At 36.1% G+C, this 13733-nt stretch overlaps 1 protein-coding gene across 8 annotated transcripts in view; it reads left to right on the forward strand.

The window, feature by feature from the left end:
* The first annotated feature begins 25 nt into the window (after positions 1-25).
* Positions 26-13733, forward strand: part of filip1b (filamin A interacting protein 1b) — a 38173-nt gene continuing 24465 nt past the window's right edge. For 3 of the 8 annotated variants that reach the window (XM_082147142.1, XM_082147143.1, XM_082147145.1), the window contains exon 1: positions 2685-3070. The gene's annotated coding sequence lies outside the window, so the exon portion shown is untranslated. Of the gene's footprint in view, positions 241-2348; positions 3071-8489; positions 8561-13733 lie in introns of those variants that run through there. The other 5 variants (XM_082147139.1, XM_082147140.1, XM_082147141.1 and 2 more) reach the window with 5 other exon arrangements.

Here is a 13733-nt window from a genome sequence, read left to right on the forward strand (position 1 = left end):
TGAGAAACCCGGAAATTTGAAAATTGTTTTTCTCTTGCTACTGCTACTTGTTTTCTTTCTTTCTTTTTCAGTCAGCCCGAAGACAAGAACCGGGAGTTAATGTGAAAGACACACGGTTTCCTTAAATTAACTTTAAAATCCTTAAAGATCTGTTTAAAGTTCATCTTATTAGCAAACAAGTGCTTGAGGTATTGATGGCACCTGCGGAGGATAAACATGATATGGACATGATATCTTCAGGTAAAGTGACTCCTCCTCATAACTCTTGTTTCTTTGAAGTTAGAAATATATAGCCTAGCAGCTAAGTTAGTATTATTACTAATTAGTAACCCCAAAATACCAAATGCGGCCTTTTTGTGTTTTGGTTGTCAAAGCGGCCATTAGAGGGCGCTTTTTTGCACTGTTAGCTCAAATGGATGGTCAACCAAATGACAATGAAATCTCTGTCCGAATGAGCCCAGTATCTGATAAATAAGTGTTCTGTTTCATTGCTGTACTTTAATCTACATATTATAACTCTCTAAAATGAAATAATATGCAGGAATGCTTCAGTGCCGCCCACAGTCACTGCTAGCATTCTTTTACATGTGTTGTTTATGATGTCTTGTGTTGTAGATTCACAGAAACACTGCATTTATGTGACCAAGATTGACATATTTACATCTGTGGGTGATGTTGTGCGTATTCTAATGTTTTGTTGTAACATACTGCATTTGTTCTGGTCTGGACTTCTCTGCCAGTTAATTCACATAGATGTCACATAGACATATTTAGTTTAATTATTTAAATTTTTTTACCCTCTGGATAGCTAACAGGGTCATTTAGAAAATGGGCATTGCAAAATATACTCAAACAAAAACTCAAAATTAGATGAGCAGCACATGACACATATCTAAAACAAGCATGCAAAGTTTTATGGAGATCAGACCATAGGTGGCGCTATAACTGTAAAAAAAACCTTTAAAAAACATATTTCCTTAGTAAGTTGGCTGTAAATGGTATTTTTTTCCATCTATGATCTAGATGGCTTGCTAAATAAAATATAATACCTTTTTACACATGTGCTTAAAAGCGCTTAAGCCCCGATAATTGCTGCCCGCAGCTATACTTTGTTTTGTTTTTGTGTCTGAAAGGTGGCCTAAGTTGTGTGCCATTTGGTATTTACCACATTCAAAAAACAAAACAAACAAACAAAAAACCCATGATAGTAGCATGGTATTTTTGTTAGTATAAATAATGTAAATAATCAGTTTTTTTATTTGAATGATGGAGATACGATTCTGTGAATTAAGGAGATTGATTTCAGACACTTGAGCAACGAATGTTTTGAAGTGCTCTCGTCATGGCTAATGTGTTGCAAGACAACAAGTGTTGTTGCCAAACAGCTTTACAGTAGCTATCTGAGCTGTAAACACAAGCCTGTTTAAATGACTCTGTGACATTTCTGACACTTCTGTGTCAGTGTTTGTCATGACCTGCTGTTACGCTTGTGGCACTTTTGCGAGACTTTGCCAAAAGTCAGGGAATAGCTTGTCTCTCAACCGATAGTTCTGCTTGCTTTACATTGTCAAAAATGTTTATTTTGTTTACATGCTTCAGCTTAGTGAATGAATCTCACAATAACATGTCACAGTCACAGTTTACCCCATACTCAAAAGCAAAAAAAAAGAGTGATAAAAGAAATGTAGGTCACCCTAATTCTCATTATCGTAAATCGGAAAGAAATCTCATTCTTGTTCCCGTGATGCATCAAGATATTTTACTTTTCCATTTTAGAATTTCTTATAGTGTTTCTCATTGTAAATCCAGTAAAAAAAAAAATAAAAAAAAAATAAATACTAATACAGAGTATTTATTTTTATTAATTAAATCAGCATGAAATAAAAGAGCATAAATGAAGCTAAGCAAAACTGTATATTTAAAACTAATATTTATTTATTTAATATTTACTATTTTTATTTTTATTTAGAATAAATTAAATGCAAAAGAAAAAATGCTACCAGTTTGTTTCTTTTCTTTCTTTTTTTTTTTTGCATTTTAGGAATGAGAATTTGGAGGTAAAATATGCTTAATTGTCATGGAAATTGAATGAATGAATTAACAGCTCAAAAATATACTTTATTTTTATGGGAAAAAATACAAATAAAATAATAAATAAATAAATAAATAACAGCTAAAAAATATCCTTTATTTTTATAAAAAAAATAAATAAATAAAATTTAAATAGATAAAATAATAAATAGAAAGTAATATATATATGTGTGTATTTTTATTGTTATTAACAATAAACAATAATATTAACAATAGTGTTATTATTATTATTATTTTATTTTATTTTTATAAAATGTGATGCGTGTATATAAATATGGATATGTTCACAGCTCACTCTGATTTGTTCTCAAATATTAGTTTTGCTCCACTACACCGTTTCCCCTTCATTCACCAGTGTTTGATCTACCTGAGTTAAAAAGTTAATTTCTTTCCCAGCAACTGCTTGGGTAGTTATGACAGTCTTTTCCTCATTTGGAGGAATACCGTGGTCCAGCTGTCAGCAGGGTTCACAGACGTCTGTTTCAACCCCCTCAGCTGCTAAACGCTACGAGAGACTGAGCGCATGAGTTAAAATTAGCTCTTAGTCAACACACGGCTTCACGGGTCAGGACATAAAGGACTTTGGGGTCTCTCCAGACAGTCTAAACTGTCCCGTCTTTCCCTCATCCAGGACACTGAGAAGGCAAAAGAAGTGAGCTTGAGTGATATCTACCAGATCTCTACCTTCTTTCTTATTGGTCATTCTCTATCTCTCTTTTCTCAGTCATTCTGCTCGCTCGGGCTTGGACAGAGGACAATACAGTTCTCACAGACCGCCAGTGCTTGGACAATCCCTGTAGGAGCAGAAGACCACAGAAAGGCAGGACAGCAAGAAGGAGCGTCTTTGTGATGGTTTATTCCAGGAACAGATGGACATTAAAGTGGACGTTTCTTTTGACACGGTTTTGAAGTCTTCGCTGACTTTGACACAAAGTCATCTGTGAACTGAGACCTGTAACTTGGGACCATATAAAAAAAGGTATGTTGTGCACTTCTTAAACATGTCATATTATGTTTTTATCAAAATATTTTTGTGTGCGAGTATAAATATGTGTGAGTTTTTGTGTGTGTGTGTGTGTGTGTGTGTGAGAGAGATTAAAAGTGAAAATGTTAAAGGAAAAAATATCATATAATAAATTATTTAAGCAATTATTAAATGGTATAAAATTACACACAGAGATAAACAGTAAACACACGCATATATATATATATATATATATACACACACACACATATATACACACACACATATATTATGTAAACACAAACGTTTATGTTAGATGTGATTAATCGTGATTAATCGGTTTGACAGCACTAATATATAGCCTATATATACAGCACTATATATATATATCATCTATGTATGTGTGTGTATATATGGGTGTGTGTCTGTGTAATTTTATATAGTTTATTACAATTGTAATAATGATACTTTTGATACCAAAATTATACTTTTATTTGTTAAGATTTGTTTTGTACTGTTTAAATGAGAAGCTTACAATCAACAGGTTATTTTTGTGTTAACCTACCCTATGTAGTGTGACAACATGCCCCGCTACTTTTCTAAGCAGACAGATTTATCAGTTTTGCCTGGCAGATGAATTGGATAAAAAAAACTAATTCTTCAAATTTATGTTGAAGAACGGACTCAATCCATCTTTTAACTTCAACAACCCCTCGCATCCTTTGCAGGAAGTACAAGAATCTAGTTGTATTTGTGTTTATGTGCATGGTGACCATGTAACTGCGAGGTTTGTTGGGCTCTGACTTCATTGTGAGTAAGGGCAGCTTTCAGGAAGCGCTTCATCAGATTGCACCATCTCCTACTGAAGGAGTTCCTCTGTCACGGGCCCAGGGGAGCCGACTGGCACCTTTACAGCGCTTTAAAGTTCGTCAGCGACAGAGATGATGTCTTAAATCAGCCTGTGTGACTCAAGACTCTCTCTGGACTTTAGGATCTGTCTAAACATTTCAGTTTGTGGAGGAAGTCCACATGTGGGTGAGGGGAACGAGAAGCGATGAAGTCCAGAGTGCTTGTGTTTAGGCATTGCAAATAATGTTGGAATTCCTGAGCTGTCATAATGTGACGTCACCATGCAATACCGTGGTACTTTGTTATATCAACAATGGTACTGATGATAAATGATTTCTGTATTCATACTATCATCAGTACACTATTATGGTCACTCGGGAACGGTGTGGCTGCAGTTTGTGAGATCAGAAGTGTCTGATTTCTTCCGTGCCCGCAGGAATGATTGGCCCAATGTTTTCCTTTGAATCATCGGCCACAGTTAGCGTCTGAACTAATGACCTGACGCGCTGCGATAAGACACGGTACATGACATCAGCTCTCTAATTCTGCACCACCGTGTGAGAAACGACAACAAGCCTCCTCTCCTACTTTTGGTGCTCGTCATCGTCATGACAACAAAACAGAGGCTGCTTGTTTAGATGCTTTGTTTAGTTCATTCACATAATGTTTAGTTTATTTTTAACAAAAAGCCTGCCGGTTCTAAAATGTTGCCATCGCTCTTTAGTGAGTTTACTAAAACATACACTTACGGAAAGTACATAAAAAAAATTAGTTTAAGTACTTTGGAGAACCATGTAAATACTGTGAATGAAAACAGTACCATAGTATTTATCAAAGAACTATGACTTTACCAAGACTTTACAACATGCGGCATACTAAATACCTTGGTATTTGAATATATCATTTTGTACTATGACATATATTAAAGGTGCACTGTGTAATATTTAGGAGGATCTATTGACAGAAGTGCAATATAATATACATAACTATGTTTACAGTGGTGTATAAAGACCTTACTTAATGAACCGTTATGTTTTTATTAGCTTAGAATGAAGCATTTCTCTCTCCTTACATCGACATGTTTCTACAGTGGCCCTGAACGGACAAACGCGTTTCGTCACTATGTTGTTCTTCGTGCAAAGAAGCTTCAGCTAAAGTCAGCGAATAAAACACTGACACAATGATGAACAGGTAACAATAATATTCGCAATAACATATAATTTTACTGAATTATTAAGTAAACCTAATTTCTTATTGTATCTTTGTAAAGAAACCTCATTGTTTAACTGGCTACTCTCTGCTGTCTCAGACGACGACATCACTTCCTGTCGGCCACCATAACTTCTGTTGGGTGCAATTCACAACCTCACCACTAGATGCCGCTAAAATGTACACACTGCACCTTTAAAGTACCATGGATATGCTACAGTTTTAGACATGTACCTTGGTAGTACCATGGTATTCTTTAAAGTATGAAATAAATACGTGTATGGTACCGTGACATTACCTAAGGCCATGGTAATACCATGGTATATGAATATGGCTACTCAAAATAAGACTTTATTGAACAAAGCAACAAAGCCGAGATGCCTGCAGAACATTTGAATTTTCCTTTGACCAAGACACAATTATTATACCTTTTTCTTATCTGTTATCTCGCAATAACCAATTGACGTAATGTCCGGTAAGATTCACCCCTCTTGTTTTACCACCATCTTTTGCCTTTCTCTCTAATTGTGGCATTCTGCCAATTGATGGTCAACTCTCAATCAACTCTTCCACGTTCCTCTTAATGATGGTCTTATTCTTTCACAGCGTCAGGTGTTTACCAGAGAATCCCTGACTATGCAAAAACTGCTCAGTGGCTACACACACTTCACATCTTGACCTTTGTAGTCACAGTCACATAGGCCATAAGGCCTTAAAAACACATCTGGCTTTTATTGTATTCAAACTAATTCTACAATTGTTTTCTATCTACATTATTCCTACGCCCCATGATCTTTGCATGAATTACGCGAATTAAGCTGTAAACAATCAGTTGAAAGACTAGCTCTATGGACGCAATAATATATATTTTTAAACGGTGTACAATGACATTACATTATTCTACTCACCCTTCAACCATCGAACATTAAAAGGACATTTAAAAGTGTAAAAGCATCGATAAGGTACTTTCAACAGACCATGAATAACCCCAAAAGCGTGAATCTTTCCACAGCAAAATTGGACAGTTAAATATCACTGTGGTAATCTGTATTATGTAACATACGTTGCCTTAATAAAAAATAAGAATTATTATTATTTACTTCAGCATTGCGTGATACTATTTCAAAGTGATTTCAAAGTGATTTTGACAGATAATAAATTGTATTTACCTGTGAAAACAAACCTGGAAAGAGACTTGAGGATTTGGGGAGAAAAAGAGAGAGATTCTTCGTGCATTCCAGTGAATTATTAATGGCATACATCGTAAATTAAATCGGGAGAGCAGACCACAAATGTGCAGTACATGTTGACCTTTTTCATACTATTACAGCCGGAATGCAAGAGGAAAAAATAAAATAATCATGAGGAAAAGAATGCAGTGACTGTAAAGAGCTCATAGATATTCTTGTTATAAATGTCACGTTAAAATACCAAGTGTTACGTTATTCTTAATTAAAACATGAAATAAAACTGATACCTCATTGAGGAATAAGGGTGGATAGAATAGAGAAAATATTTCAACACTACCAGAGATTTAAAACTATATTGGTATCACAATGTTTTAGGGCATGTACTATGGTATTCTTTGCAGTTCCTATGAAAACAATGTACTGTAAATACCATAGTATAGGAAGTTTGTGGTCAGTCGTAAAAAAATTTAAAAAAAGAATTTAAAGGGGTGGTATAATGCCCTTTTCACAAGATGTAAAATAAGTCTTTGTTGAACAGATATTTTTTTATATAGCATGTTAAAGTTGTCACTTTTTGAGGGTGAATAAAGACGCACCGTTTTGTGTCTGTTCCTTTAAATGCAAATGAGCTGCTGCTCCCGGCACAGGGGGCGGAGCTTCAAGAGCTGCACTCACACAGACATGCACTGAAAATGTCAAAAGCTTTTAGCCTTTTATGTTCAAACCGGATTCAGACAATGATGGAGAGACTCAAGAAGAAGTGACAACATGTAGAAGCAATAGGACATTTCTGAATGGTAACTTTGCAGATGTTGTTTATGCTCAAACAGCAACATTACACACTAACTAAAGTTAGAACAGTGAAATCATAATCAACCACCCCTTTAATACGTATATCCAGCAAGGGCACAACATAAATTGATCAAAAGTGACATTAAAGACATTTATAATGTTACAAAGTTTTCAAAAAAAAAATGAAGCAGCTCAACTGTTTTCAAAATTTTAAATTATAATCCGAAATGTTTCTTGAGCATCAAATCATCATATTATAATGATTTCTGAAGGATCATGTGACACTGAAGACTGGAGCTTTGATTCAGCTGAAAAATTCAGCTTTGATCACAGGAATAAATTACGTTTTAAAATATATTATTCACATAGAAAACAGTTATTTAATATTGTAATATATCACTGTTTTTACTGTATTTTTGATCAAATTAATGCAGCCTTGGTGAGCAGAAGAGACTTAAAAAAAACATTTATAAACAGTCCTTAAATACTGAAGGATATACAATTAAAAGGTTTAAGTACCTTCGTATAACCATCTGATATAATCACTTTACCATGGAACTGGCACAGTTAGAGTAGTTTGTTGTAATCTTAGCAGTCACATTTTATGTCTATAGGAACCATTATAAACAGAAAGTGAGGTGTGTTTATTTTTAAAGGAGTATGAGCGGTGACATCGGGCATGTGTTGAAGTTTAAACTCTTCACCTGTTAGTACTCAAGGCTGTACAGCCTCAGGCGTTACTCCTTCTGGAAGGGTGTGTGTCTCTAAAAGTGACACAGCCGTGGGATGTAGGATTAACATTATATCATTGCAGCTAAAGCAGACCCTGGTGAGATCATCTCTCCGCTGCAGCCCACACCTATTGTCAGAAAAAACACGGCAGAGAGCCAAAAGCATTACTGCAGACGCTGAGAGATCTGGGCTCGCTCATGGCTGTGCGCTTTTTCTGCAAAACTCTTCCAAATGATCAAGCAGATCCATTGGAAATCGTTTTTTTTTTTTTTGGTTTTCTTCCCGATTGTGACATACTACTAATTACTAATTTGATGTTTAGTTTATTTTTTTAAAGTCACCATGAAATCAAAATTGACAATTCTTTATTTTTTTAATATTTTTTTAAAATTGATTATTGCAGTATTTGTTATAAATTATTTATCCGTGTAGAATGCAGATCATTATTGTTTTGTAAATTCATGTGCCTCATAATCTTTAATCAAAATATTTTCCGCGGCCTCTTGCAGCGACATCTCTTCTCTTTTCTGATGACCCGTTCACTGGCGCGGGGGCGGGGCAACCTGTCACTCACATGAGATTGACCAATAGCAAACCACAACCATCCAATCAATTCCCCATGAACAAAATCAAGCTCCGCCCTTCATTTGTTCTTGTTCCAGAAGCCGTTTCACTCGGATTTACGTCACTATAGGGAAGAAAAGACTCTCGCAACTTCAGACTTTAAGGCAAGGCAAGTTTATTTATATAGCACATTTCATACATGGTCATTCAAGGTGCTTTACACAGAAAGGAATTAAAATTAAAATCATAGAAAGGAATTAATCCAAAGTGATTTGAATACTCTTAAATATTATTAACGAGATAAAAATGTATGCATGATGTTCCTGGTCTTATTTTCCAACAAAAATGACAATAGAATCATTATTAATGCTGTTAGTGTGATATAAAATTACTCATGCTGTGAAACAATAGCTTGATCACTTTAACTTATTTCCTCCATCCTCTGTTTAACTGTACATGGGAAATGACATCATCTTCCTCCCATCAGAAAGGCATCTGTTCATCTGGTCATTCGTCCTCTGTGACGGACGATCGGAGCAGAAACACACGGCCGTAAGAAAACAGGCTTATCAGTAACATTTACTCATCGATCTCAGCCAGGCAGGACAAAAGCGAGCGCTGTATAAATGACTCCCAAAGCGTGTATGAAGCTGACGCTGAGGTCATTACACAACGAGTGTTTCTCATTCTGGGTCAGCAGATGTCTTTCTGAAGGAGGTGATTTTGAAGGAGCCGTTTGTGCAACGGAAAGAATGTTCCAGATAACAGAGCTATTTCTGAGAAAAGGCTTGTCATTGCATTCATAGCGCTGTGTGTTTCTGAAACTATTTTTATAAATTATTATAATGTTGACTTGACAAGGTCTATCTATCTATCTATCTATCTATCTATCTATCTATCTATCTATCTATCTATCTATCTATCTATCTATCTATCTATCTATCTATCTATCTGTCTGTCTGTCTGTCTGACACTTATTCGTTCTGTCTGTCTGTCGTTTATTCTATCTATCCATCTATATCTGTCTGTCTGTCGCTTTGTCAGTCTATCTGTCTATCTGTCTGTCGTTTATTCATTCTGTCTGTCTGTCGTTTATTCTATCTATCATCTATCTATCTGTCTGTCTGTCGCTTTGTCAGTCTATCTGTCTGTCGTTTATTCTATCTATCCATCTATCTGTCTGTCTGTCGCTTTGTCAGTCTATCTGTCTGTCTGTCTGTCGTTTATTCATTCTGTCTGTCTGTCGTTTATTCTATCTATCCATCTATCTATCTGTCTGTCTGTCGCTTTGTTAGTCTGTCTGTCTGTCTGTCGTTTATTCTATCTATCCATCTATCTATCTGTCTGTCTGTCGCTTTGTTAGTCTGTCTGTCTGTCTGTCTGTCTGTCGTTTATTCTATCTATCCATCTATCTATCTGTCTGTCTGTCGCTTTGTTAGTCTGTCTGTCTGTCTGTCGTTTATTCTATCTATCCATCTATCTATCTGTCTGTCGCTTTGTTAGTCTGTCTGTCTGTCTGTCGCTTATTCGTTCTATCTAAGTGTCTGTCTGTTGTTCTATCTGTCTATCTATCCATCTATCTATCTGTCTGTCTGTCGCTTTGTCAGTCTGTCTGTTGTTTATTCGTTCTATCTAAGTGTCTGTCTGTTGTTCTGTCTATCTATCCATCTATCTGTCTGTATGTCTGTCTGCCGTTTATTCATTCTGTCTGTCATCCATCCATCCATCCATCCATCCAAATGTGGGTTTTCAATTGACAATTCTTAAACTATTACTCCTTAAATATGTGATTACAGCTTTGCAAAATACCACTACTTAAAGTACTTATCATCATCATTACTATCTGAACTTATTTCAGCCCCATCACAATAAACTTGGAATTACAGTCTGCATCTTCCACAGAAAGTTATTATATATTCCACATCTAGAAGACCTGATTCTGATCGATCAACCGCTACATTCCACAATCATAATTGTATAAAGACGGGGGTTTTGTTCATCCAATCTATGTTTGTTTTGCGTTAATGACGGACAGACTGTATTTTACCTCTGACATGGTGTTTGGGACTGTGGGAAAATGTAAATTAAATAGGCACAGGTGATACAGATGAGAAAAGAGGCAAATTTCACTGCGTAACCATCGTAAAGTACAGTATGAAAGTCCTGTTGAACTCTCACCTAAAACGCGACACTACATATTTCATCAGGCGCTATTTTAAACTTGGATATATGATTCCTATTTTTATATGCACTCTAAAACCTCTCAGTGTCCTCTCTTTATATATCTCTTTCGCACACTCTCTCTCCTCGCCATGTTGGGTGACATCAGGTCACATTTATTAGATTAAGGCTGTAGACCTTCAACAGAAGGCTGTAAATGGGGTTCATTTTTTATTTGATGATTTTTACTTTGCATCCAGGCACACATAGCTGGTGTGCACTTGTGATATGGGTATTTTTAGAGGCTTACGTTACAGGATGATACAGTAGGACATGGCAGATGGTCAGAGCTTGTGCCGTCACAGGAAGCGTTTCGTCCAATGCACTGAAAATGTTGTAGGTTGTGTTGTGTTTCTGATGAGAGAATGACTGAAGCTGTAAGGAGGGTTTCTCATTACAGAGGACAATGCTTTGGTTTTGGTGAAATTGCGTTCTGCTATGCTCATTTCAGTATGAACTTTTTCCTAGGAGCAATAAAAATAGATGGAAATTTGACAATTACATTATGCATACAGCAAGTAGAATCCTACTCTTAACAAGTATTTTAGTGTAATTTTCCAGTTAAAATATAAAAAAATCTCTGACGACGTGTTTACTGGCGCGAGGGCGGGGCAACCTGTCACTCAAATGAGATCCACCAATAACAAACCACAACCATCCGATCAATTCCACATGGACAAAATCAAGCCCCGCCCTAATGTGTGTAATGTTGCTGTTTGAGCATAAACAACATCTGCAAAGTTACAACGCTCAAAGGTCAAAGCAAAGGGAGATATTTGCTTTTAAAGAAATTGCTTTTTAAGGACTACAACAAACGGCTGGTAGAGACTACAAGACATTCCTTCTGAATCTAAAATTTACATAAATTAAATGCCATACTCCTAGACATATGATAAAAGGTTAACAAAATATTTACTGTTGATTAAAATGTTAAATTTGGTTTTACATTGCGGGTGTAAACGAATAGGCTTGGACGTGGTGCTGGAAACCCAAAGCACAGGACAATAGAGACATCAGAATAACAATATTCATGTTATATAATTATTTTAGATGAACATGCTTGCACTCTTTCACTGACTATATATATTTAAAATAATGTAGACCACTTTTTACTGGTAACTTCAGACATTTGGCATTATCAGGACCCACAAATATTCCCCCATTGCATTTTTATACATTATATTCAACATTATATATCATAGTTTAATGTAGTACTGACACTGAATTTTTCTCACACAGTCATTTTTATTTTGGGTGAACTATACATAATACATATTTACACTATCCACACACATACATACATACATACATGTTGCATTTTTGTATTTTTATTTTGTATTTTAACACCCCTAGTTAATAATTTTTCAGGGATTATCTCTGACATTTTCTGAAAATAAAGCAAGGTAAATCCTTCAATAACATACACATACATATATTTAGGGCAGTCACAAATAGCTCTGTGTGCCTGATGTGTGAAAGTAATGACCATATGATGAGCTTAATTTTGGCAATCATATGATCAACACAAATGCAGCGCTTCAGTTTGTGCCAGACAGATGCATCAATGTGAGAGTTTCTCTGCCCTTATTTAGTCACAGTTCTCCAGCCTTGAAACAAACTCTGATGTTTTCCTCACGAACTGTCTGTGTGCGGGTTCAGGTCTGTCTCTCTGTGCGCAGTGTGCGGTGGAAGATGTGTGAGAAAATATTTAGACAACTGTTCCCACCAGCCTTTATGTTGTTTAACACTGGTTATAGCTGAGGTTGAGGGTTAGTAGTGGTTGCATCCAAGGAGGTCTGTAATACCTGGAGAAGACTATCTATTCACTTGTTTGTATATTTCAATGAAACTACTAATGGAAATGAAACAAAAACTTAATTAATACTTTTATATAGATAGACAGAACGATAGATTGATAGATAGACAATACGATAGATTGATAGATAGACAGACAGACAGACCTATAATTAATCAAAAATTAATAATAGAAACACTAATAATAAAAATGTTAATCTCAGGTTCTTGGAAGTTTGAAGTGAATCTAAATCTGAAAATTGAAAAACAAATGTTTTTGAATAAGTAAAGATGCCACCATCTTTACTTATTCTAAAACATTTTTATTTTTTTCAATACTAGTGCTTTTTTATTTTTGTAATAGATCATTTTCTGTTTAATAATTTTTAGATTTTGTGAAAAATACATCCATGCATGGTTGGCATGAATCAGTGTTTGCACTCCCAGATTAGCCGTACTGTTATGCCCAACACAGAATGAGCCAGAGTTTGAGTGTGTGTACGTGTGCGTCGAGCTCCAGCAGGATCCATTACTAAATATAAACGACGTGCCACCGATGCTCGCCCGCCTCCACTGAAAATACCCCGAGAATCTGAGGAATTAATTATCACAGGAGCTGCGAGTAACCGCTGCTCATTCACGGCATTCGGGCATTTCAATTACCCTGGAGTCATGCATGTAACAAAGCCGATAGCTGAGAAGTTAAACAGCCTTCTGATTGGTGGATGAAGTGTGAGTGTTTCTGGTGTCCCCTGTGCACAAGTGTGTCTCTATAAATACCGCTCGATTTCAGCGAGGAGCAGCTGCGTGGAGCGGCCGGGGAGAGAGGTGCATGTTCTCAGAGTAAATATAAGACCAACTCTCATTTAAATCTCACAGCTGCCTCCGTCTCCAATAATAACAGAGCTAAGGTCACCCCAAAACTCTCAAGCTAAGAATACACCGTCTCGAGTCACTACTTTGAGGGTTTTGAAAAGCTGCAATAGATTGAACTCTCTAAATTGCAGTTTGAGACGGTATCAGTCTGTCAACAGTTTCTGTATATTTTTTTGGGATTTTAACATAGAGGACATGATGATTGTGTCTGTGTGTGTGTGTATACAAGTGTTGTTATTGCTATTTTGGACAGTGATCGAATGTCATAACAGAAGCACAACAAATCAAGGTCAAGGTCAACTGCGCAACTCGCTGCTATTAATAACACAAATACTTTCTGCAACAGCTTATCGGCCAGGGTTTTCCCGTCTTTGGTTACTTGCTGGCTTCATCTGTCTGTCTGTCTATCGTTCTGTCATTCTATCCATCTATCTGTCTCTCTGTGTCGTCCT

Source organism: Leuciscus leuciscus (assembly GCF_965113295.1).
Source record: "Leuciscus leuciscus genome assembly, chromosome: 19".
NCBI classification, from domain to species: domain Eukaryota; kingdom Metazoa; phylum Chordata; class Actinopteri; order Cypriniformes; family Leuciscidae; genus Leuciscus; species Leuciscus leuciscus.